The sequence below is a fragment of the Bufo gargarizans genome, chromosome 2, assembly GCF_014858855.1.
Source record: "Bufo gargarizans isolate SCDJY-AF-19 chromosome 2, ASM1485885v1, whole genome shotgun sequence".
Lineage (NCBI taxonomy): Eukaryota > Metazoa > Chordata > Amphibia > Anura > Bufonidae > Bufo > Bufo gargarizans.
In genome coordinates this window covers 86,077,932-86,105,603 of record NC_058081.1, presented here as the reverse complement: position 1 = coordinate 86,105,603, position 27,672 = coordinate 86,077,932, and positions in this window count along the sequence as shown.

The following is a 27,672-nucleotide window of genomic DNA, read 5'->3' as shown; positions in this document are numbered from 1 at the left end:
CTATTGCCTTCCTCCAAGAAACCCACCTCAAAACAGGCAAGATCCCGAATTTTCCACCACGCAGATTTTCGCAGTGGAACCATGCCACTCATTCTGTGGTCAGCAGGGGCGTCAGCATTGCCATCAGAAAGCATACACCATTTTGCTGCGCTGATGTCATTGCTGACCCGGAAGGCAGATTCTTATTTGTGAAGGGCACAATTGCCGGCTCGCAAGCAACTCTTGCAAACCTATACGCCCCTAACAAACAACCTGTTCAATGGCTCAATCAGACCTTACGGACATTGGCTGATGTGAAACAAGGGATTGTTATCATTGGCGGGGATTTTAATCTACCCTTAGAACCTGTTCTAGACTCCTCCTCTAGAAGGTTGCATATTTCCCAGAAGCTGCTAGGTCGTCTAAGACTTCAACTCCGGGCGCTTGGTGTCTCAGATGTATGGAGGACCCTGAATCCTACGTGTAGAGACTACACATTTTATTCGACACCTAACGCTTCATATACTAGATTAGATTACCTGTTCTACCCCACCACCCACTTATCTTTAGTGACAGAGGCCACTATAGGCAACATTACTCTATCCGACCATCCCCCTATTTATTTACATTTTTTCATCCATGACCTGCCAAAGAGGGAGTGGAACTGGAGACTGAATGAGACCCTGCTAGCCGACCCGGACGCCATAGCGCATATCTCCTCTAGCCTTTAAGAATATTTTCAGATCAATAAACCTGATCAAACCTCACCAGCTATAACCTGGGAAGCTCATAAATCCCGAATACGGGGCAAGCTCATAGCACTAGGCTCTGCGATAAAAAAAGAAACATTTAATGGAGATCACCAGCTTACTATCTAAGATTTCTTCATTGGAAGTAGTTCATAAGCAGTCTCTTGCTAAAAACAATGCACTAGACTTAGCCACCCTACGGACCGAACTTAGGAACCTTTCAAATGTTAAATCAGCAAAGCTTCTCTTTAGAGCCAAATTTAAAACTTATGCGCACGGGGATAAGGGCAATAAGTTGATGTCTGCTCTGATTAAGAAACAATATGCAGATGCTTATATTCATGGGATAAAAGATTCCAAAGGTAGCCTTCTTAAGTCTACGTTGGACATTGCTAGGTATTCCGTAACTTTTATGATAATCTATATAATATACCCCCAGCCTATTTTCCCCACCCACAGTCACTCCAGTCGGCCACGACTCAATACCTTAGTTCTCTGAAGCTGCCTATACTGTCTGTGGAGCATTCATCACACTTATTATCACCAGTAACGGAAGAGAAATTGGCTAAAGTGCTTGGCTCTATCCCCTCTGGGAAAAGTCCAGGCCCAGATGGATTCACGATCCAATACTATAAGACCTTCCGAGACATTCTAATACCGCACTTCAGGGGACTATGTGAATACCTAATGGGGGGGGGCCCTTTGCAACCACAATCCTTAGAGGCCCACGTCACCATTACACATAAGGAGGGCAAGGATCCCCCATCATGTAGTAGTTATCGGCCGATATCCTTGCTCAACACTGATGTGAAGTGGTGGGCGAAGGTGTTGGCCCAGAGACTGCAGAACGTTCTACCTGACTTAATTAATCGTGAGCAGGTGGGGTTCGTCGCGGGGAGGCAGGGCAAGGAAAACACAATCCGACTTCTTCGTTTGATATCCTGGGCCAGTGCCTCTCGTACTCCCCTGGCTCTGCTGAGTACCGACGCGGAGAAGGCCTTTGACAGGGTGAGCTGGCATTTTATGTCGGCCGCCCTGTCGTGCTTTGGCTTCCCATCACAGTTCGTTCAGGCAATCTTTTCTCTTTATTCTTCCCCTTCAGCAAGAATTAAAATTAACGGTTACCTGTCGGCCCCGTTCCAAATAGGTAATGGGACCCGACAGGGTTGCCCCCTTTCACCTGCTCTCTTCGTTATTGTGATGGAGACCCTTCTTTGCAGGATAAGGCAGAAGCAGGGGATCTTAGGTATAACACTCAACCAGCAAACCCACACCACGGCTGCCTTTGCAGACGACCTGCTAATCCTCACGACGAATCCCGCTGACTCCTTCCCAAAGCTGCTTACCATTTTCTCGGAATTCAATGACATTTCCAACTTTAAAATAAATTACACGGAATCGGTTTCCATGAATATCACATGCCCCCCTAACCTAGTAACTAAGTTAAAGGCACTCACCCCATTCTCCTGGGCATCCGAAAGCCTCACATACTTGGGAGTCTGTATCCCTCCAAACCCTAAAAACCTATACTCTCTTAATTACGCCACTCCCCTCCACAAAATCAGCTCCCAACTTACTTCACTCAAACTTCCTTTTATATCCTGGTTAGGAAAGAAAAACTTCCTTAAAACGTATGTAGTACCCAAACTCTTATACCTCCTACAGGTCCTCCCAATTTAGTTACCACAGAGGTTCTTCACTGAAACGCGTAGGCTCTTCTCATCCTATTTATGGGGAGGTAAACCAGCTAGAATAGCATATCTTACTTTTTCTAGAGAAAGACGTTTTGGTGGCTTCGGCCTACCAGACATTCGCCTTTATTACAAAGCAACGCAAATAGATAGATGCCTGTCCCTTGTATGTGTTACCCCCCAAATCCTATGTGCAGAGCTTGAAACCTCTCTCCTTTCAGGTGAAGAAGCCTTAACACTGTGGGGTATTAGACCTTACGCAAGCTCTCCCTCAAACCTGGTGACCCTAAAAGGGGCTCTGTGTGTTTGGTCTGAGATGTTTAAATCGCGAGCTCTGAAATTCCCCCTTCCAAACACTCCCTTAACTCTAATTCAATCTCATATTAACTCTCCAGTTTCAACTTCCTCTGGTATCTGGGCATGGCTTAAAGGCTTGTCCTTGAAAGATGTTTTGTGTATTGATGGCAGTCTTGACTGGAACAATATACTGTCCCTTACAAAGCTCAAAAAATCTCCCTTTTTACATATTTTAGATTTTAAGCAAGACATCAAGAACCTCGCTCTTCCTGATCCCCCAAACGGACCTGCGACCTGGCTAGAAACCTTACTTGAGAAGCTCAACTCCCCCCCCCCCCCCCGCATGGGTTATTACTGATTTATAAATCACTCCTCTCTTGTGTACTTCCCAAATTTTGCTTTCTCGCTGCATGGGAGAACAAGCTTAATGTCTCTCTCTCAGACCCTGAGAAAGCATTTATACTGGCCTATTCCCATCTGGCTCTTGACCAGATGGTATAGAATGCCCCAGTTCCTAAACAAAATCCACCCTGAGATTCCAGCACAATGTTGGAGATGTAACTCAGATATCGTCTCTCTCTCCCATCTTTGGTGGTTTTGTCCAATGATCCGCCCTTTCTGGTCAGAAGTGGGCAAACGCCTTAACCAAATTTGCTCTACTAACTTGGTGTTAGATGCTACGCTAGTTATGCTATGGTGTCCTATTGGAACCTTTGTCCCTGCCAAAAATCACCTGCCAACATTGCTTATTACATGTGCTCGCCTATTTATTCCATATTTTTGGAAAAACACCAAACTCCCATCGGTAGATGATTGGGTGGAGAGAGTGGACCAACTATATCGTTTTGAAGAGTTGGCCCACTGGGAAACTCCTACTCGCAAACACTTCCTAATAACCTGGGGCCTTTGGAAGGACTACAGGAAGTTCCCTCCATAAACAAGTAGGTCATGCCCAGCCACTACCTTAGTGGGGCATATTAGTCACCTCCCCTGAGGACTAATGTCCTATAGGTCCTGATTATGGCCTTAAAGGGTATTTCACTTAATCCCTTGCTACACGCATTCTATCTGGCAAATGGTAACAAACTTTAGGAGCTTCTGCTGTAGACTTAAACTGATCTATAGGTTTGGTGGTAGACTGATGGTGTATACAATCCCTGCTACTTGGGCTTAGACATTGATTGCTTATTTACATACAAGTAGATGTTGATTGCTCTAGCTTTGTACCTTACAAGGCAAGTTCCTTAACTTTAGAACCTAAAGATTTCATCTGGATGTTCCCTCTTCCCTTCCTCCTTCCCTCCTCTTCCCTCCTACCCCCCCCCCCCTCTTTTCCTTCCCTTCCTCCCTCTTTTTGTTTATCCATTACTGTATTCAATTGACACTGTTACACTTTGACTGCCAACTTGATTTTTATTTTTTTTTAAGCAACCTGTACATGTGATAATTGTCACACTTTGTAATTAACTATCAGCAACTGTACTGCATCATATTGCCTTCTCTATAATAATAAAAGAGATTTGGTAAAAAAAAAAAAAAAAAGAAAGAAAGAAACTAAGGCCTCAGGCACACGACCGTTGTGTGCATCCGCGGCCGTTGTTCCGTTTTCCGTTTTTTTCCGCGGACCCTCTGACTTTCAATGGGTCCGTGGAAAAATCGGAAAGTGCACCATTTGGCATCCGCGTCCGTGATCCGTGTTTCCAGGCCGTGAAAAAAATATGGCCAGTCCTATTTTTTTCACGGCCAACGGTTCACGGACCCATTCAAGTCAATGGGTCTGTGAAAAATCACGGATGCACACAAGATTGTCATCCGTGTCCGTGATCCGTGTCCGTTTTTTCCTATCATTTCAAAGGCAAACTTGACTTAGATTTTTTTTTTCCATTTTTCATGTCCGTGGATCCACCAAAAATAAAGAAAGACAGATGGAAGAAAAAACGGACACGGATCACGGACCTACGGACCCTGTTTTTGCGGACCTTAAAAAAAAACGGTCGTGTGCATGAGGCCTATAACTCATATGGGGTTTTAATATAGGAATATTGGGGGAAATTTTTTAAACTGGTGTAAAGTTGAACTGGCTTAGTTGCCCATAGCAACCAATCAGATTCCAAATTTCATTTTTCACAGTTCTTTTGGAAAATTTATAAATTGATATATCTCCCCCATTGACCTTATCATGCAGAACTGAACTGCAGTTGAGGGGTTCTCCTATCTGGACATCTATTTCAATAGGATGTGCCAGAAATGTACAAAAGGTGCAGCTCCCACCTCTGGAACCTCCTATCTCAAATATGGGTCCCCAACACATTCACTACTATGGATTTTCTAAAAGTAGCTGAGTGAGCAGCCTTTGCTATTTTCCAAATTCCAATAGCAGTGAATAGAAAGCAAGCCACCCATACATGCCAACCCCTCCATTCACTAAAAAAGGACTTCCCAAAATAGTCAAGCAAGCATTTGGCTATTTTTAGAAGTCCCATAGTGGTGAATGGAGGAATGGCTGTGTATATGTACATGGCTTGCTCTCCCTTCACTTCGGGGCCTGTTCTTAAGATAGTAAAGATAGAAGCGCCCCCGAGGTGGAACCCGCAGCTATCCGATTTTTATGGTGTGTTATATTGATATGTCATAAATGACCCAGATGGGAATACCCTTCTCAGGAAGATTAAACAATTCAGTGATGGTCCATTGTCCAAGGAGCAAGTGCCTCACTGTCCCACTAACCCCCCCTCCAATCTCACCTGAATTAACTTACTCTAAACTACTTTATTGAAAGTATTTTTGATATACTAATGCAATCTTTCTACAAAGCATGACTATTCAAATATAGAGTGCAATTAAAATATAACAAATTAGAACCCACCAACAGAGGCTGAAACAAAGAGCTGTGACCACTAATGAGTGTATATGCTCATTCATTCCTGCTCATTCATTCCAAAAATGAATATATTCCCAGGCCTGCCCGCTATTTACATACTTAAATCATATTGTTATCCAAAAATGTAATTTCATTGGTTTTTGTTTTCCCGAGCATTGTTTGATCAAGTGCAGACACTCAGCTGAGCTCCATCTCCTTGGAGGATCACGTCTGTTAAAAAGCAGTTTCTTCTTCTTCTAATTATTACTATTATTATCTTCTTAGACTAATTAGAGAATAGTTATGTCTGCTGGCTGGCACTGAGTGTTTTGTTTACTGTTTTCGATAAATCCGATGATATTTTTTTCAGCCGTATGTAATGATAATAATTATTTAAATATAGCACTGTAATTATTATATAATACAGGGGTAAACAATATTTGGGCAACCCTGAATTTGTTGGTCATATTACATGTGAATGATGACAATCTCTCTCTCCTCCTCCACTCTCTCTGTATACATATCTATATATACAGTGCCTTGAAAAAGTATTCATGCACCTTGAACTTTACTAAATTTTTTCACTTTACACCCACAAACTTAGATGCACTTTATTGGGATTTTATGTGATAGACCAACACAAAGTATCAAGTATGTGTGAAGTGAAAAGAAAATGATAAATGTTTAGCAAAATTTTTACCAAATAAAAATCTGAAAAGTGTGGCGTGCATTTGTATTCAGCCCCCTGTACTCTGATACCCCCAAATTAAATCCGTGACCAAAAGCCTTCAGAGTCCAACCGTGTGTAATATATTCTCAGTATACCTACAGCGGTTCTGTGAAGACCTTAGAGGTTTGTTAGTGAACATTAGTGATCAAGCTTCATCATGAAACCCAAAGAACACACCAGACAGGTCAGGGATAAAGTTGTAAAGAAGTGTAAGGGTACTTTCACACTAGCGTCGCTAGATTCCAACAGGCAATTCCGTCGGATCCGGCATTCTGTATGCAAACGGACACCATTTGTAGACGGATCCGAATGCGGATCCGTCTCACATATATATTGCAATACCGGATCCGTCTCTCCAGTAATCATCCGGAAAAACGGATCCGGTATTTATCTTTTTCACATTTTTAAAGGTCTGCACAGACCGCAAAACCGAATCAGTTTTTCCGGAACACTTAGGGCCGGATCCGGCATTAATGCATTTCAATGCAAAATAATGCAGAATCCGGCATTCCGGCAAGTATTCCGGAATTTTGGACGAAGAAAAACGCACAGCATGCTTCGGTATTTTCTACATCCAAAAAACGTACAGTGACTGAACTGAAGACATCCTGATGCATACTGAACAGATTGCTCTCCATTCATAATGCATTAGGATAAAACTGATCAGTGTTTTTCCAGTATTGAGTCCCTAGGATGGAACTCAATACCGGAAAAGAAAAACGCTAGTGTGAAAGGGTCTGAGTGTGTGGACCCCAGACACCCGATCAGAGTGATGCTGAAAAAATCCCTAAATCTGTCCCTAGGTACCTGTGGTGGCTCAGATGGGGGTGCTGGGCACAGATGAGGGGTGCTGGGCTCCACGAGGCTCCTCTCTCCACTCTCCAGGATGCAGTGTGGAAGAGGAGGCAGAGCTGGGGGAAGTCAACCACGCAGCCAATCGAAAGCGATCCTGAGAGGTGAGGTCACCATCACCTCTCAGGATCTAAGGAGGTTGACTAGTGGTGTATTATCACACCACCGATCACCATCCTATTCCAGGTTATCGGGTCACAAGAGACCCAAATAACCCGGAAACACAGCAAACCGCAGGTCTTAATTAAACTGCGGTTTGCCGCGATCGCCGACATGGGGGGGGGTCACAGGACCCCCTCGGCATTGTCACAGAGTGCCTGCTAAATGATTTCACTCTGATCTGATCACCGCCCACCGCGCAAAGGTGATCGGGAATACACAGGGGGTACAGGTGCGCCCTGTGTCCTTAAGTACCGGGACATCAGGGCGTACTGGTACGCCCTGTGTCCCAAACAGGTTAAATTTAACTAGAAACTAAATTTAGTGCATGTGATGTTCAAAACCTTTCTTCCCAAAATTTCTGCAATAATTTAGATGCCTTATACTTACTAAAATTTGCCAACTGTACTAAATATTGTTAAGCATTGTTCATGTTCCTCACGGCAGCACAAACTTTTACAAACTGATGTATAGGGGTAATGGTCTGATGTTTTTAGTGTTTGTCATAGATGGTGGTCCTGCTCCTGCTCAAACACAAATTTCTACTCCCAAAAACCAGTTGGGCCATCTCACCCATTTAATTGATCATGGTAAGTGGGTAAGTAACTGGCTCAATGATAGAAAACAGAGGGTGGTTATTAATGGTACATACTCAGATTGGATCACTGTCACTAGTGGAGTACCTCAGGGGTCAGTATTGGGCCCTATTCTCTTCAATATATTTATCAATGATATTGTAGAAGGCTTGCATAGTAAAATATCAATTTTCGCAGATGACACTAAACTGTGTAAAGTAATTAACACTGATGAGGACAGTATACTACTACAGAGCGATCTGGATAGATTGGAGGCTTGGGCAGATAAGTGGCAGATAAGGTTTAACACTGACAAATGTAAAGTTATGCACATGGGAAGGAATAATGCAAGTCACCCGTACTTATTAAATGGTAAAACACTCGGTAACACTGACATGGAAAAAGATGTAGGAATTTTAATAAACAGCAAACTAAGCTGCAAAAATCAGTGTCAGGCAGCTGCTGCCAAGGCCAATAAGATAATGGGTTGCATCAAAAGGGGCATAGATGCCCGTGATGAGAACATAGTCCTACCACTTTACAAATCATTAGTCAGACCACACATGGAGTACTGTGTACAGTTCTGGGCTCCTGTAAACAAGGCAGACATAGCAGAGCTGGAGAGGGTCCAGAGGAGGGCAACTAAAGTAATAACTGGAATGGGGCAACTACAGTACCCTGAAATATTATCAAAATTAGGGTTATTCACTTTAGAAAAAAGACGACTGAGGGGAGATCTAATTACTATGTATAAATATATCAGGGGTCAGTACAGAGATCTCTCCCATCATCTATTCATTCCCAGTACTGTGACTGTGACGAGGGGACATCCTCTGCGTCTGGAGGAAAGAAGGTTTGTACACAAACATAGAAGAGGATTCTTTACGGTAAGAGCAGTGAGACTCTGGAACTCTCTGCCTGAGGAGGTGGTGATGGTGAGTACAATAACGGAATTCAAGAGGGGCCTGGATGTATATCTGGAGTGTAATAATATTACAGGCTATAGCTACTAGAGAGGGGTCGTTGATCATGGGATTTATTCTGATTGCCTGATTGGAGTCGGGAAGGAATTTTTATTCCCCTAAAGAGGAAAATTGGCTTCTACCTCACAGGGTTTTTTTTGCCTTCCTCTGGATCAACTTGCAGGATGACAGGCCGAACTGGATGGACAAATGTCTTTTTTCGGCCTTATGTACTATGTTACTATGGTGCTGATGTGATTTGGGGGACAATCATTTTTTATTTTATCATGGAACCCTCATTTTCTACTAATGGAGCATATTTTTTTCTTGCTTTGACTTCACAGCCCTTCCCCTGTGTGCTGATTGACAGCTGTAGTAGTCTCCTGTCACTCAGAGCAGAGGGGAATGGTTATGAAGCAGCTCAAGGCAGAGAGCACTTCGCAATGTGGGACCGCCTCTTGAGCACTTGCAGGAATGGCACCTGGCAGTGGCGTACCTGAAATAGAGGCAGACCATTCAAATGCCATGGGGCCTGGGAGATAGAGGATTGGCACTAAACTTTTATCAGTGTATTTTTGCCAGTTTTCTGGTGTAAATAAAATGAGAATTATGGTGGTCCGAATGAGCTCCATATATTTGAAGCACCTGTTCCACTTTTTCCGACATAAAAGATAAAATCGGTGAAGCCAAGGTCAACTTTTTTAAATTAAAATTTGCATTTAATTAAAATGTCTTCTACTTGATAAAAAACAAAAAACAAAAAAAAAACGTAAACTTGTCATAAATCTAAGGCGTTGGGGTGTTGTTCTATATTGCCTGGGAGTGACTGACGTGCATACACTTGTGGGAAATTAGGTGCAGGGTGCCCATACTAAGTTTTTCTATGGGGCCTTAGTACATCTGTGTATGCCCCGACACCTGGTAAAGAAAAACTTCATTTTATGATGGAGGGCAGGGAAGAGCAGAGCATAGGTATGATAGTGGTAAGAATGATGGTTGTAGTTAGTACTCACTCTAAGGCTCCCCTGGGCTGTACAGTGATGGGAAAGGTATCTTTTCTTTCCTTCGGGGCACACCCCGGTCTTTAGGTTGTCCTATCTGATGGTGGTTCAAGGTGCCCTGGACGGTGACGAATTGTGAGGTGTAAGGCAGGGTCCCCTGCAGCATGCACATAGGGAAGACACCGAAAACCCTCTTGCAGAGGACCACTGCACTAGTAGGGTGTCAGATTTTTAAAACTGTGGTTTGAAAATGGCTGTCATAGCCCTCAGTTCCTCATGTTGCAGAGTCTAGTTTGTGATCATTAATGTGTAAGTAGTTGAAGGTGACCTTCCGTCAAGCCAGCAGAAGCCATTTCAACCTGCCCCTTGTTTTAAATCCAGATTATTAATAGTGTTGTAATTTTCATTTATCTTCTTAATTATACTTATCGTCTAAGTCAACAATGCGGCTGTCCCCTGGGTCATTGTGGTGACTCAGTCAATTTATATTAATGTCTAGGGATGAGCGAACTCGAACTGTATAGTTCGGGTTCGTACCGAATTTTGGGGTGTCCGTGACACGGACCCGAACCCGGACATTTTCGTAAAAGTCCGGGTTCGGGTTCGGTGTTCGTCGCTTTCTTCGCGCTTTTGTGACGCTTTCTTGGCGCTTTTTGAAAGGCTGCAAAGCAGCCAATCAACAAGCGTCATACTACTTGCCCCAAGAGGCCATCACAGCCATGCCTACTATTGGCATGGCTGTGATTGGCCAGAGCACCATGTGACCCAGCCTCTATTTAAGCTGGAGTCACATAGCGCCGCCCGTCACTCTGCTCTGATTAGCGTAGGGAGAGGTTGCGGCTGCGACAGTAGGGCGAGATTAGGCAGATTAACTCCTCCAAAGGACTTGATTAACTGATCGATCTGCAGCTGTGGATCATTGAGCTGCTGATCCTCAATTGCTCACTGTTTTTAGGCTGCACAGACCGTTTGTCAGTCTCATTTTTCTGGGGTGATCGGCGGCCATTTTGTGTCTTGTGGTGCGCCAGCACAAGCTGCGACCAAGTGCATTTAACCCTCAATGGTGTGGTTGTTTTTTGGCTAAAGCCTACATCAGGGTGAAGCTGTCACACCAAGTGCATTTAACCAGCAATAGTCTGTTCATTTTTTGGCCATATACAAAATCAGGGGCAAGCTGCGCCTGTCACCAAGTGCATTTAACCCTCAATGGTGTGGTTGTTTTTTGGCTAAAGCCTACATCAGGGTGAAGCTGTCACACCAAGTGCATTTAACCAGCAATAGTCTGTTCATTTTTTGGCCATATACAAAATCAGGGGCAAGCTGCGCCTGTCACCAAGTGCATTTAACCCTCAATGGTGTGGTTGTTTTTTGGCTAAAGCCTACATCAGGGTGAAGCTGTCACACCAAGTGCATTTAACCAGCAATAGTCTGTTCATTTTTTGGCCATATACAAAATCAGGGGCAAGCTGCGCCTGTCACCAAGTGCATTTAACCCTCAATGGTGTGGTTGTTTTTTGGCTAAAGCCTACATCAGGGTGAAGCTGTCACACCAAGTGCATTTAACCAGCAATAGTCTGTTCATTTTTTGGCCATATCCCAGTCTAATTCTGTCACTAAATCCATACCGGTCACCCAGCGCCTAAATACTAGGCCTCAAATTTATATCCAGCTAAATCTGTCCCTAGTGCTGTAGCTGGGCGAGTTATTTAGTGTCCGTTCAAGCACATTTCTTGTTCTGGGTTGAAATACAATTCCCAATTTAGCAATTTCATAATTTAGTGGTTCCTGCTATATCAGAGCTATTTGAAATCTATCCCAAAAAGGGTATATAATATTGAAGGTGCACATTGGGTCATTCAGAATAACTTCACACACACCCGCTACTGTGTATTTCCAAGTCTAATTCTGTCACTAAACCCATACCTGTCACCCAGCGCCTAAATACTAGGCCTCAAATTTAAATCCCTCTAAATCTCTCGTTACCCACCGCTGTACTGTTGTTGCTGGGCAAGATATTTAGTGTCCGTCAAAGCACATTTTTTGTTCTGGGTTGAAGTACAATTCCCAATTTAGCAATTTCATAATTTAGTGGTTTCTGCTATATCAGAGCTATTTGAAATCTATCCCTAAAAGGGTATATAATATTGAAGGTGCACATAGGGTCATTCAGAATAACTTCACACACACGCTTCTGTGCATTTCCAAGTCTAATTCTGTCACTAAATCCATACCGGTGACCCAGCGCCTAAATACTAGGCCTCAAATTTAAATCCCTCTAAATCTCTCGTTACCCACCACTGTACTGTTGTTGCTGGGCAAGATATTTAGTGTCCGTCAAAGCACATTTTTTGTTCTGGGTTGAAGTACAATTCCCAATTTAGCAATTTCATAATTTAGTGGTTTCTGCTATATCAGAGCTATTTGAAATCTATCCCTAAAAGGGTATATAATATTGAAGGTGCACATAGGGTCATTCAGAATAACTTCACACACACGCTTCTGTGCATTTCCAAGTCTAATTCTGTCACTAAATCCATACCGGTGACCCAGCGCCTAAATACTAGGCCTCAAATTTAAATCCCTCTAAATCTCTCGTTACCCACCGCTGTACTGTTGTTGCTGGGCAAGATATTTAGTGTCCGTCAAAGCACATTTTTTGTTCTGGGTTGAAGTACAATTCCCAATTTAGCAATTTCATAATTTAGTGGTTTCTGCTATATCAGAGCTATTTGAAATCTATCCCTAAAAGGGTATATAATATTGAAGGTGCACATAGGGTCATTCAGAATAACTTCACACACACGCTTCTGTGCATTTCCAAGTCTAATTCTGTCACTAAATCCATACCGGTGACCCAGCGCCTAAATACTAGGCCTCAAATTTAAATCCCTCTAAATCTCTCGTTACCCACCGCTGTACTGTTGTTGCTGGGCAAGATATTTAGTGTCCGTCAAAGCACATTTTTTGTTCTGGGTTGAAGTACAATTCCCAATTTAGCAATTTCATAATTTAGTGGTTTCTGCTATATCAGAGCTATTTGAAATCTATCCCTAAAAGGGTATATAATATTGAAGGTGCACATAGGGTCATTCAGAATAACTTCACACACACGCTTCTGTGCATTTCCAAGTCTAATTCTGTCACTAAATCCATACCGGTGACCCAGCGCCTAAATACTAGGCCTCAAATTTAAATCCCTCTAAATCTCTCGTTACCCACCGCTGTACTGTTGTTGCTGGGCAAGATATTTAGTGTCCGTCAAAGCACATTTTTTGTTCTGGGTTGAAGTACAATTCCCAATTTAGCAATTTCATAATTTAGTGGTTCCTGCTATATCAGAGCTATTTGAAATCTATCCCAAAAAGGGTATATAATATTGAAGGTGCACATTGGGTCATTCAGAATAACTTCACACACACCCGCTACTGTGTATTTCCAAGTCTAATTCTGTCACTAAACCCATACCTGTCACCCAGCGCCTAAATACTAGGCCTCAAATTTAAATCCCTCTAAATCTCTCGTTACCCACCGCTGTACTGTTGTTGCTGGGCAAGATATTTAGTGTCCGTCAAAGCACATTTTTTGTTCTGGGTTGAAGTACAATTCCCAATTTAGCAATTTCATAATTTAGTGGTTTCTGCTATATCAGAGCTATTTGAAATCTATCCCTAAAAGGGTATATAATATTGAAGGTGCACATAGGGTCATTCAGAATAACTTCACACACACGCTTCTGTGCATTTCCAAGTCTAATTCTGTCACTAAATCCATACCGGTGACCCAGCGCCTAAATACTAGGCCTCAAATTTAAATCCCTCTAAATCTCTCGTTACCCACCGCTGTACTGTTGTTGCTGGGCAAGATATTTAGTGTCCGTCAAAGCACATTTTTTGTTCTGGGTTGAAGTACAATTCCCAATTTAGCAATTTCATAATTTAGTGGTTTCTGCTATATCAGAGCTATTTGAAATCTATCCCTAAAAGGGTATATAATATTGAAGGTGCACATAGGGTCATTCAGAATAACTTCACACACACGCTTCTGTGCATTTCCAAGTCTAATTCTGTCACTAAATCCATACCGGTGACCCAGCGCCTAAATACTAGGCCTCAAATTTAAATCCCTCTAAATCTCTCGTTACCCACCACTGTACTGTTGTTGCTGGGCAAGATATTTAGTGTCCGTCAAAGCACATTTTTTGTTCTGGGTTGAAGTACAATTCCCAATTTAGCAATTTCATAATTTAGTGGTTCCTGCTATATCAGAGCTATTTGAAATCTATCCCAAAAAGGGTATATAATATTCAAGGTGCACATTGGGTCATTCAGAATAACTTCACACACACGCTTCTGTGCATTTCCAAGTCTAATTCTGTCACTAAATCCATACCGGTCACCCAGCGCCTAAATACTAGGCCTCAAATTTATATCCCGCTGAATTTGAATACAATACATTGGGCCAAATAATATATTTGTTGTTGTGGTGAACCATAACAATGAGAAAAACATCTAGTAAGGGACGCGGACGTGGACATGGTCGTGGTGGTGTTAGTGGACCCTCTGGTGCTGGGAGAGGACGTGGCCGTTCTGCCACATCCACACGTCCTAGTGTACCAACTACCTCAGGTCCCAGTAGCCGCCAGAATTTACAGCGATATATGGTGGGGCCCAATGCCGTTCTAAGGATGGTAAGGCCTGAGCAGGTACAGGCATTAGTCAATTGGGTGGCCGACAGTGGATCCAGCACGTTCACATTATCTCCCACCCAGTCTTCTGCAGAAAGCGCACAGATGGCGCCTGAAAACCAACCCCATCAGTCTGTCACATCACCCCCATGCATACCAGGGAAACTGTCTCAGCCTCAAGTTATGCAGCAGTCTCTTATGCTGTTTGAAGACTCCGCTGGCAGGGTTTCCCAAGGGCATCCACCTAGCCCTTCCCCAGCGGTGAAAGACATAGAATGCACTGACGCACAACCACTTATGTTTCCTGATGATGAGGACATGGGAATACCACCTCAGCATGTCTCTGATGATGACGAAACACAGGTGCCAACTGCTGCGTCTTTCTGCAGTGTGCAGACTGAACAGGAGGTCAGGGATCAAGACTGGGTGGAAGACGATGCAGGGGACGATGAGGTCCTAGACCCCACATGGAATGAAGGTCGTGCCACTGACTTTCACAGTTCGGAGGAAGAGGCAGTGGTGAGACCGAGCCAACAGCGTAGCAAAAGAGGGAGCAGTGGGCAAAAGCAGAACACCCGCCGCCAAGAGACTCCGCCTGCTACTGACCGCCGCCATCTGGGACCGAGCACCCCAAAGGCAGCTTCAAGGAGTTCCCTGGCATGGCACTTCTTCAAACAATGTGCTGACGACAAGACCCGAGTGGTTTGCACGCTGTGCCATCAGAGCCTGAAGCGAGGCATTAACGTTCTGAACCTGAGCACAACCTGCATGACCAGGCACCTGCATGCAAAGCATGAACTGCAGTGGAGTAAACACCTTAAAACCAAGGAAGTCACTCAGGCTCCCCCTGCTACCTCTTCTGCTGCTGCCGCCTCGGCCTATTCTGCTGCTGCCGCCTCGGCCTCTTCCTCCGCCTCTGGAGGAACGTTGGCACCTGCCGCCCAGCAAACAGGGGATGTACCACCAACACCACCACCACCACCTCCGTCACCAAGCGTCTCAACCATGTCACACGCCAGCGTTCAGCTCTCCATCTCACAAACATTTGATAGAAAGCGTAAATTCCCACCTAGCCACCCTCGATCCCTGGCCCTGAATGCCAGCATTTCTAAACTACTGGCCTATGAAATGCTGTCATTTAGGCTGGTGGACACAGACAGCTTCAAACAGCTCATGTCGCTTGCTGTCCCACAGTATGTTGTTCCCAGCCGGCACTACTTCTCCAAGAGAGCCGTGCCTTCCCTGCACAACCAAGTATCCGATAAAATCAAGTGTGCACTGCGCAACGCCATCTGTAGCAAGGTCCACCTAACCACAGATACGTGGACCAGTAAGCACGGCCAGGGACGCTATATCTCCCTAACTGCACACTGGGTAAATGTAGTGGCAGCTGGGCCCCAGGCGGAGAGCTGTTTGGCGCACGTCCTGCCGCCGCCAAGGATCGCAGGGCAACATTCTTTGCCTCCTGTTGCCACCTCCTCCTTCTCGGCTTCCTCCTCCTCTTCTTCCACCTGCTCATCCAGTCAGCCACACACCTTCACCACCAACTTCAGCACAGCCCGGGGTAAACGTCAGCAGGCCATTCTGAAACTCATATGTTTGGGGGACAGGCCCCACACCGCACAGGAGTTGTGGCGGGGTATTGAACAACAGACCGACGAGTGGTTGCTGCCGGTGAGCCTCAAGCCCGGCCTGGTGGTGTGTGATAATGGGCGAAATCTCGTTGCAGCTCTGGGACTAGCCAATTTGACGCACATCCCTTGCTTGGCGCATGTGCTGAATTTGGGGGTGCAGAAGTTCATTCACAACTACCCCGACATGTCAGAGCTGCTGCATAAAGTGCGGGCCGTCTGTTCGCGCTTCCGGCGTTCACATCCTGCCGCTGCTCGCCTGTCTGCGCTACAGCGTAACTTCGGCCTTCCCGCTCACCGCCTCATATGCGACGTGCCCACCAGGTGGAACTCCACCTTGCACATGCTGGACAGACTGTGCGAGCAGCAGCAGGCCATAGTGGAGTTTCAGCTGCAGCACGCACGGGTCAGTCGCACTACAGAACAGCACCACTTCACCACCAATGACTGGGCCTCCATGCGAGACCTGTGTGCCCTGTTGCGCTGTTTCGAGTACTCCACCAACATGGCCAGTGGCGATGACACCGTTATCAGCGTTACAATACCACTTCTATGTCTCCTTGAGAAAACACTTAGGGCGATGATGGAACAGGAGGTGGCCCAGGAGGAGGAGGAGGAGGATGAGGAAGAGGGGTCATTTTTAGCACTTTCAGGCCAGTCTCTTCGAAGTGACTCAGAGGGAGGTTTTTTGCAACAGCAGAGGCCAGGTACAAATGTGGCCAGCCAGGGCCCACTACTGGAGGACGAGGAGGACGAGGATGAGGAGGAGGTGGAGGAGGATGAGGATGAAGCATGGTCACAGCGGGGTGGCACCCAACGCAGCTCGGGTCCATCACTGGTGCGTGGCTGGGGGGAAAGGCAGGACGATGACGATACGCCTCCCACAGAGGACAGCTTGTCCTTACCCCTGGGCAGCCTGGCACACATGAGCGACTACATGCTGCAGTGCCTGCGCAACGACAGCAGAGTTGCCCACATTTTAACCTGTGCGGACTACTGGGTTGCCACCCTGCTGGATCCACGCTACAAAGACAATGTGCCCACCTTACTTCCTGCACTGGAGCGTGATAGGAAGATGCGCGAGTACAAGCGCACGTTGGTAGACGCGCTACTGAGAGCATTCCCAAATGTCACAGGGGAACAAGTGGAAGCCCAAGGCCAAGGCAGAGGAGGAGCAAGAGGTCGCCAAGGCAGCTGTGTCACGGCCAGCTCCTCTGAGGGCAGGGTTAGCATGGCAGAGATGTGGAAAACTTTTGTCAACACGCCACAGCTAACTGCACCACCACCTGATACGCAACGTGTTAGCAGGAGGCAACATTTCACTAACATGGTGGAACAGTACGTGTGCACACCCCTCCACGTACTGACTGATGGTTCGGCCCCATTCAACTTCTGGGTCTCTAAATTGTCCACGTGGCCAGAGCTAGCCTTTTATGCCTTGGAGGTGCTGGCCTGCCCGGCAGCCAGCGTTTTGTCTGAACGTGTATTCAGCACGGCAGGGGGCGTCATTACAGACAAACGCAGCCGCCTGTCTACAGCCAATGTGGACAAGCTGACGTTCATAAAAATGAACCAGGCATGGATCCCACAGGACCTGTCCGTCCCTTGTCCAGATTAGACATTAACTACCTCCCCATAACCATATATTATTGGACTCCAGGGCACTTCCTCATTCAATCCTATTTTTATTTTCATTTTACCATTATATTGCGATGCTACCCAAAGTTGAATGAACCTCTCCTCTGCCTGTGTGCTAGGCCTAAATATATGCCAATGGACTGTTGCAGTGGTGGCTGACATGAAGCCTGATTCTCTGCTATGACATGCAGACTAATTCTCTGCTGACATGAAGCCAGATTGTCTGTTACGGGACCTCTCTCCTCTGCCTGGGTGCTGGGCCTAAATTTATGACAATGGACTGTTGCAGTGGTGGCTGACGTGAAGCCTGATTCTCTGCTATGACATGCAGACTGATTCTCTGCTGACATGAAGCCAGATCGTCTGTTACGGGACCTCTCTGCTCTGCCTGTGTGCTAGGCCTAAATATATGCCAATGGACTGTTGCAGTGGTGGGTGACGTGAAGCCTCATTCTCTGCTATGACATGCAGACTGATTCTCTGCTGACATGAAGCCAGATTGTCTGTTACGGGACCTCTCTGCTCTGCCTGTGTGCTAGGCCTAAATATATGCCAATGGACTGTTGCAGTGGTGGGTGACGTGAAGCCTCATTCTCTGCTATGACATGCAGACTGATTCTCTGCTGTCATGAAGCCAGATTGTCTGTTACGGGACCTCTCTGCTCTGCCTGTGTGCTAGGCCTAAATATATGCCAATGGACTGTTGCAGTGGTGGGTGACGTGAAGCCTCATTCTCTGCTATGACATGCAGACTGATTCTCTGCTGACATGAAGCCAGATTGTCTGTTACGGGACCTCTCTGCTCTGCCTGTGTGCTAGGCCTAAATATATGCCAATGGACTGTTGCAGTGGTGGGTGACGTGAAGCCTCATTCTCTGCTATGACATGCAGACTGATTCTCTGCTGTCATGAAGCCAGATTGTCTGTTACGGGACCTCTCTGCTCTGCCTGTGTGCTAGGCCTAAATATATGCCAATGGACTGTTGCAGTGGTGGGTGACGTGAAGCCTCATTCTCTGCTATGACATGCAGACTAATTCTCTGCTGACATGAAGACAGATTCTCTGTTACGGGACCTCTCTCCTCTGCCTGTGTGTGTGCTGGGCCTAAATATATGCCAATGGACTGTTGCAGTGGTGGCTGACGTGAAGCCTCATTCTCTGCTATGACATGCAGACTGATTCTCTGCTGACATGAAGCCAGATTCTCTGTTACGGGACCTCTCTCCTCTGCCTGTGTGCTAGGCCTAAATATATGCCAATGGACTGTTGCAGTGGTGGCTGACGTGAAGCCTCATTCTCTGCTATGACATGCAGACTAATTCTCTGCTGACATGAAGACAGATTCTCTGTTACGGGACCTCTCTCCTCTGCCTGGGTGCCGGGGCCTAAATATCTGAGAATGGACTGTTCCAGTGGTGGGTGACGGGAAGCCAGATTCTCTGCTATGGAACCTCTCTCCAATTGATTTTGGTTAATTTTTATTTATTTAATTTTTATTTTAATTAATTTCCCTATCCACATTTGTTTGCAGGGGATTTACCTACATGTTGCTGCCTTTTGCAGCCCTCTAGCCCTTTCCTGGGCTGTTTTACAGCCGTTTTAGTGCCGAAAAGTTCGGGTCCCCATTGACTTCAATGGGGTTCGGGTTCGGGACGAAGTTCGGATCGGGTTCGGATCCCGAACCCGAACATTTCCGGGATGTTCGGCCGAACTTCTCGAACCCGAACATCCAGGTGTTCGCTCAACTCTATTAATGTCTTCTCAAATGATACAGTGACAGTATGAAATGACTGCAAATGGAGCATAATCAAGTAGCACATTTTCTGAGGGAGTCCTGAAGAAACAAGAAGAGTGGTATTCTTTAACCAAGTTTAGGTTCATAATCAAACAGAGCCACTTGCACAAGCTCACATTCATTGAAGCCTGTGTGTCACCATATGGAAGCTTTGTATGGCAATGTATTATCAGGACCTATAGAAAAAATGCAGTTTTGCCATATAAACTTCTATGTGTGCTGTGTAATGGCCCTGTAATAGGGCCTTGTTCATGGGCCCTAAAGCAATGGTCAAAACGAGAGAATGGTTGGTTGGGATGCTCTTTTATGGTCTACCCTATCAAAATAGGATATGCCTGCCCTGGTCATGTCCTACCTTGGAATTTTTCATTGTTCCTACCAGACTGAATACTGATTGGGAAACGATTTTACAAGTAGATTGTATTGCTGAATCCAAGTATATGACTAAAACATAACATGGTTGAATATACATGAAATGACTAGGGACATGTTCACACTGTGGTAGGTAGCTGGATAACAGTTAGAAAGCTGGGTAGAGGGAAGTGTGCCAGGGAGGCTAGCCCTGATCTGACACACCCCAACAAGTTTACAAGGTTGGCAGATGGGGGGGATGTCAGTTCAGGGAGAGCACTGCTGCAGCCGGACCCTTTCTCTGCCAGTCAGGGGAATGTCAGCTCCAGTAAGCAGGGGACCAGGAGAGCAGGGCAGGCCAGACAGGTGTTGGTAGTGGGAGACTCGATTATTAGGGGTACAGATAAGGCGATCTGTCACAAAGACCGAGACCATCGAATGGTGTGTTGTCTTCCTGGCGCTCAAGTTCGACACATCGCAGATCGGGTCGACAGATTACTGGGAGGGGCTGGAGAAGATACAGAAGTCATGGTCCATATCGGAATCAATGACAAAGTTAGAGGTAGGTGGAGCGTCCTTAAAAATGATTTTAGGGATTTAGGTCAAACGCTTAGGGCAAGGACCTCAAAGGTAGTATTTTCCGAAATACTACCTGGATCTTGAGCCACACAAGAAAGGCAGCGGGAAATTAGGGAGGTTACCAAGTGGCTCAAGAACTGGTGTAGGAAGGAGGGGTTTGGGTTCCTGGAGAACTGGGCTGACTTCTCTGTCGGCTACAGGCTCTATTGTAGGGATGGGCTGCACCTCAGTAGGAAAGGACAGCTGTGTTGGGGGGAAAGATGGCTAGAAGGTTGAAGTAGTGTTTTAACTAGGGACTGGGGGGAGGGAAATTACATTATAGGATGGAAAGATAGCGCAGATAGAGACTGGGGGCATGGTAATGGGACTGGGGGAGGAATGGAAGGAGGGACTAGAACAGTTCAGAAGGAAAGGTGTAGGGTAAAAAAAATATACATAAACCTCATTATTGTATTTATACTATTGCCAGAATCCTCACTAATAAAACTGATGAACTGGAATTAGTGATGTGTGAGGAGGACTATGATATAGTGGAAATAACTGAGACATGGCTGGATGATAGCTATGACTGGGCAGTTAATGTACAAGGTTACAGTCTGTTTAGAAAGGATTGTCAAAACCGGAGAGGGGGAGGGTTCTGCTTTTATGTAAAGTTCTGTCAAAAGCCCACAGGCTGTATGAAATTTATAAATTTCACTTTATTGGCAGATTTTCAATAAAAAAAAAAAAATTCTATAACACATTGAAGGTTAACAGCCAAACAAAACTCAAAATGTATTACCCTGATTCTGCGATTTACAGAAACACCTTACATGTGATCGTAAACTGATGTAAAGGCGCACGGCAGAGAGCAGAAGGAAAGGACTGCTACATGGTTTTTGGAAGGCAGATTTTGCTGGACTGATTTTTAGATGCCATGTCCCATTTCAAGCCCCCCTGATGCACTCCTACAGTAAAAACTCCCAAAAAGTGACCCTATTTTGGAAACTAGGGTATAAGGTGCCAGTTTTACTGGTACTATTTTGGGGTACATATGATTTTAAATTGCTCTATATTACGTTTTTTGTGAGGCAAGGTAACCAAAAAATGGCTGTTTTGGAACCGTTTTTATTTATTTATTTTTACAGTGTTCATCTGAGGGGTTAGGACATGTGACAGTTTTATATAGCAGATTGTTACGGACGTGGCGATACCTAATATGTATACTTTCTTATTCATTTAAGTTTTACACAATAATAGCATTTTTGAAACCAAACAAATGATGTTTTAGTGTCTCCATAGTCTGAGAGCCATAGCTTTTTTATTGTCTTAAATAGGTTATCATTTTTTGCGGGATGAGGTGACAGTTAGATTGGTACTATTTTGGGGGCATACGCTTTTTTGATCGCTTGGTGTTGCACTTTTTGTGATGTAAGTTGACAAAAATTGCCTTTTTGAGCACTGTTTTTATATTACTTTTTTTTACGGTGTTCACCTTAGGGGTTAGGTCATGGGATATTTTTATCGAGCATATTGTTACGGACACGGCGATACCTAATATGTACACTATTTTTATTTATTTCACTTTAACACAATAATAGCATTTTACTTTTTTTTATTATGTTCCATGTTCTGAGAGCTATAGTTTTTTTCATTTTTTGAGTGATTTTCTTATGTAGGGTCTCATTTTTTGTGGGATGAGGTGACGGCTTTATTGGTACCATTTGTTTAACATATGCCTTTTTGATCGCTCGGTGTTGCACTTTTTGTGATTTAAGGTGACCAAAATGCCTTTTTTTGCACGTTTTTTTAATGGTGTTTATCAGACGGGGTCGATCATGTGATATATTTATAGAGACAGTCGTTATGGACGTGATGATACTTAATATGTATAGTTTAGTTTTTTTCATTTTTTATAGGAAAAGGCAATTTATTTTTTTAATTTACATTTTTATTTATTTATTTATTTTCACTTTTATTATTTTTACTTTTTTTTTTTATAGAGTCTCACTTGGATCTTGAATATCCAGTGGGGCTGATGGCTGTACTATAATTTTTAATGCTCTTGCATTGCAAAGTATAATACTATCGGATTTCCTGTAAATGGCAACACCGGATGCCTTTACAAAGTGTCCGGTTGCCATGTCAACCATCGGGCGCTGTCATCGCAGCACGGCAGCCCTGATGGTTGAGAGAGGGAGCCACCTCCCTCTATTAACCCCATGGATGCCGTTGCCATGACATCTAAGGGGTTACAGCAGATTGTCAGCATACAGCTGACACTCGCTGCTGATGGTGGTGGCTCAGGAACGGAATGGATTAAAGAGCTGCCATGACATCTATACACATGCTAGCTGTATAGCCGTACAGCTAGCATGTATATAGCCAATGTGGAAATAAACTGTGCCTTTGCAGCCCCCCGACAGGATGGGGTGACAGAGGGAGGGAGCCCCAGTCCTTACCCTTCCCCGTCTGCAAAGTTGTGGCTTCAACTTCGCAGACGGGGAAGGTTCCCATGGCAACAGGACGCCTTCTCAGGCAGTCCTGCTGTCCATGGTGCTGAACAGATCTGTGCTAAAGGCATAGATCTGTTCAGACAAAGTGTAAGTAAAATACAGTACAGTACAATATATATTGTACTGAACTGTATTATACAGACATCAGACCCACTGGATCTTCAAGAACCAAGTGGGTCTGGGTTAAACAAAAAGTAAAAAAAAAGTGAAAACAAAGTAAAAATAAAAACACACATTTATAACTCATTAAAAATGAAAAAAATATAAAATTCCCTACACATGTTTGGTATTGCCGCGTCCGTAACGACCTGATCTATAAAACGGTCATGTTACTTTCCCTGCACGGTGAACGCCATAAAAATAAAAAAATAAAAACTATGAGAAAATTGAAATTTTAGCAAATATGCTAAAATAGTGCCAATAAAACCGTCATCTCATCCCGCAAAAAATGAGACCCTACCCAAGATAATCGCCCAAAAACTGTAAAAACTATGGCTCTTAGACTATGGAAACACTAAAACATGATTTCTTTTGTTTCAAAAATGAAATCATTGTGTAAAACTTACATAAATAAAAAAAAGTATACATATTAGGTATCGCCGTGTCCGTATCTACTGGCTCTATAAAAATATCACATGAGTTAACCCCTCAGATGACCACCGCAAAAAAATAAAAATAAAAACGGTTTAAAAAAAGCCTTTTTTTGTCATCTTACGTCACAAAAAGTGCAATAGCAAGCGATCAAAAAGTCATATGCACGCCAATTAAACAGCCATCTCATCCCGCAAAAGATGAGACCCTACTTGATATAATCTCCCAAAAACTGAAAAAACTATGGCTCTTAGGCTATGGAGACACTAAAACTTTTTTTGTTTTAAAAATGAAATCATTGTGTAAAACTTACATACTTAAAAAAAATTGTATACATATTAGGTATCGCCACATCCATGACAACCTGCTCTTTAAAATTACCACATGATCTAACCTTTCAGATAAATGTTGTAAATAACAAAAACAAAAAACGGTGCCCAAAAATTTCTTATTACCTTGCCGCACAAAAAGTGTAATATAGAACAACCAAAAATCATATGTACCTTAAACTAGTACCAACAGAACTGCCACCCTATCCCGTAGTTTCTAAAATGGGGTCACTTTTTGGAGTTTCTACTGTAGGGGTGCATCAGAAGGGCTTCAAATGGGACATGGTGTCAAAAAAAACAGTCCAGCAAAATCTGCCTTCCAAAAGCCGTATGGCATTCCTTTCCTTCTGCGCCTGCCGTGTGCCCGTACAGCGGTTTACAACCACATATGAGGTTTTTCTGTAAACTACAGAATCAGGGCCATAAATATTAAATTTTGTTTGGCTGTTAACCCTTGCTTTGTTATTTGAAAAAAAATATTAAAATGGAAAAATCTGCCAAAAAAGTGAAATTTTGAAATTGTATCTCTTTTTTCCATTAAATCTTGAGCAACACCTAAAGGGTTAACAAAGTTTGTAAAATCAGTTTTGAATACCTTGAGGGGTGTCGTTTATTAGATGGGGTCACTTTTAGGGAGTTTCTACTCTAGGGGTGCATCAGGGGCTTCAAATCGGACATGGTGTAAATAAACCAGTCCAGCAAAATCTGCCTTCCAAAAACCAAATGGCGCACCTTTCACTCTACGCCCCGCTGTGTGGCCATACAGTAGTAGGGCAATAAAGATACAGTCTTGTTTGGCTGTTAACCCTTGCTTTGTTAGTGGAAAAAATGGGTTAAAATGGAAAATTAGGCCAAAAAATGAAATGAAAAAAACAATCTCAGAATGGCCTGGATAAGTCAAAGCGTTTTAAAGTTATCACCACTTAAAGTGACACTGGTCAGATTTGCAAAAAATGGCCAAGTCCTTAAGGTGAAATAGGGCTGAGTCCTTAAGGGGTTAAGAGCATGACAACTGTTCTGCAAACAAATGTGGATAGGGAAATAACTTAAAATAACATAAAATACAGAAAAAATAAAATAAAAAATCTGGATCTAGGAGTAGGAGGTTGAGGAGGTGGTGGATGGGTGGATGTGGCGGTGTAGGTTAACGTGGCGGTGTAGGTGGAAGTGGCGGTGAAGGAGGAATAGGTTGCCAACACTGATTTGTGTTATTTTTAATTTTTAAATTGGGGTATCCCCCAAAATATTGGGACATATAACAAAATAAAACAAAGAATAAGTGCACTTGAGTACAAGAATGGATGGTTGAGGCTGGTATAAATGTCTATTCTGCACAAGGTACGGACAAGTCCTGTGGGATCCACGCCTGGTTCATTTTAATAAACGTAAGCTTGTCCACATTGGCTGCGGCCTGTGATAATGCTCTCTGCCGTGCTAAACACACGTTCACACTATACACTGGCTGCAGGCAGGTCAGCACCTCCAAGGCTGACAAAGCTTTTCCACATTTGGGCCATGCTAACCCTGCCTTCTCAGCTGCTGGCGGTGCCCCAGCTGCGTTGGCGACCTCTTCCTCCTCTTCTGCCTTCGCCTTATGCTTCCACTGTGCCCCCGCTGTCAGGTGGGAATGCTATCATCAGCGTGCGCCTGTAGTCGCGCATCTTTTGATCAGTAACAGATGTTTTCACTAAATTTAGATATAATGGTAGAAAAAGATTTGGGGCACTCACCACTGTCTTGAAATTATTTCAATACTTTATTTCACGCATACATAGAAAAAGTTTGCAGGCTGGGGAGCATAATATCCCTTCAGTGTTGATCGGCGGTGACAGCCGTTTCGCGCGTGGTTTGTGCTCCTTGGACCGCTATAACACACACATGCACAGCCGTGCTATATATGGGCACCCACCCGACCAGCACTCAGGTAACAGGGAGGTGCTCCCACAGGTACGCAACATGTGCAATTAAAATCAAGCAATGCATACAGGACCAGTGTGAACAGGACTGTGTGTGCACTTACAGACAGTGCAACTAAGTATATGAGCAACAAAGTAACATAGTAACATGGTGTATATCATCACGGCAAGAAGTTACAAATGCATAAAACGGGTATAAACAGATATGGAAGCGCATAAATCAGCATGGTATTCATAAAAATACTGCCATGTCATTTTTATCATTTAAGCCGTGCAGACCCATGGCATTGGTTCTGATGATCCACCGGGCCTCCCGTTGCAGCAAGAGGCGGTGGCAATCACCAATCTCAATGCCAGCAAAAGAGAGGCTCGATGGATCGCCACCGTGGACCGCACGGACATGGTTGATCAAGCGGGGGGGAGTCCCGTTCTAATGGAAATCAAGTGCTCCCGGACCCGTTCAAATAGGGGTCTGATAGTTTTACCAATGTAAAACCGATGACATGTGCATGTAATAACGTACACTACAAAAGACGTACGGCAGGTGATGAAATATTTTACTTTATATGTCACCTCCCCAATATTTAGTATTTTACTCTGTGAGTTATGGGAACAAAATGAACAATTTCCACACTTGAAGTTCCCCTGCGGTTTTCTACTCTGCAACCAATTAGTTTCTTTGGGTTGTCTCAACACACTATGAACCAATTTGTCTCTGAGAGTGCGACATTTCCTAAACGTTATTAATGTGTTTTTTTAGGACAAGTCCCCCAAAACAGAATCACCCTTTAGTAGGTCCCAATTGCTTAACATGGCCTGTCTCACTATGCTAGCAGCGGGACTGAACTTAACCGCAAAAGTGAATCTATCAGTGTCACTTTGTTTAATCCTGTCACTAAGGAGGTTGTGATGTGTGTAATGGCTGGTGCGATGTAGGGCTTCAACAACGCCACTCCGTGGGTAACCCCTCTCTAAGAGTCTCTCTTTAAGCTGGTGGGCCTGACTAAAATAGCCCTGAGCCGTGCTATTAATTCTGCGGAGACGGATGAATTGCCCGAACGGGACCACATCCTTCACCGCAGATGGATGAAAGCTGGTCTGGTGGAGCAGCGAGTTGGTCGCAGTGGGTTTACGGAAGTCTGTGGTACACAGGGTATCATTTTCTGTGGTGATCCTGGCATCTAAAAAATCCAAGGAATCACCACCGAAGTTGAGAGTAAATCTCATGTTCATTTGGTTAGTACTGTTTAAATGGTGTTTAAACTGCTGACAAACCTCTTCGCTGCCCGACCAGACCAGAAATACATCATCTACATAGCGCAAATAGAGATGAATATGTCTCAGAAAGGGGTTCCCTGATGAAAAGACGTATATGTCTCCTCAAATACTGCCAGATACAGGTTTGCGAAAATGCACGACACCGGTGTGCCCATCGCTGTACCTAGTATCTGGCGGTACCACTGCCGGTCAAATTGGAACACGTTATTAGTGAGTATCAAGTCTAAACATTCCTGTATAAATTTGGAGAACGTAGGGCCTTTGTCGGAACGACTCAAACCCATACTTATGGCTTTTAATCCCAGATCATGCGGGATTCTGGTATACAGACTTCCCACATCTAAGGATACAAGGCGGAATTCCTCCCGCCACTCAAAATTATTGAGGGCGTGGAGGAAGTCTCCGGTGTCCTTAAGGTATGTGGGGGTGCCCCTAAGTAAAGGCCTCATCAACCAATCAATGTACCTAGAGAGGGGTTCAGTCGCTGACCTGATCCCGGCAATGATGGGTCGCCCAGGGGTCGGGACAG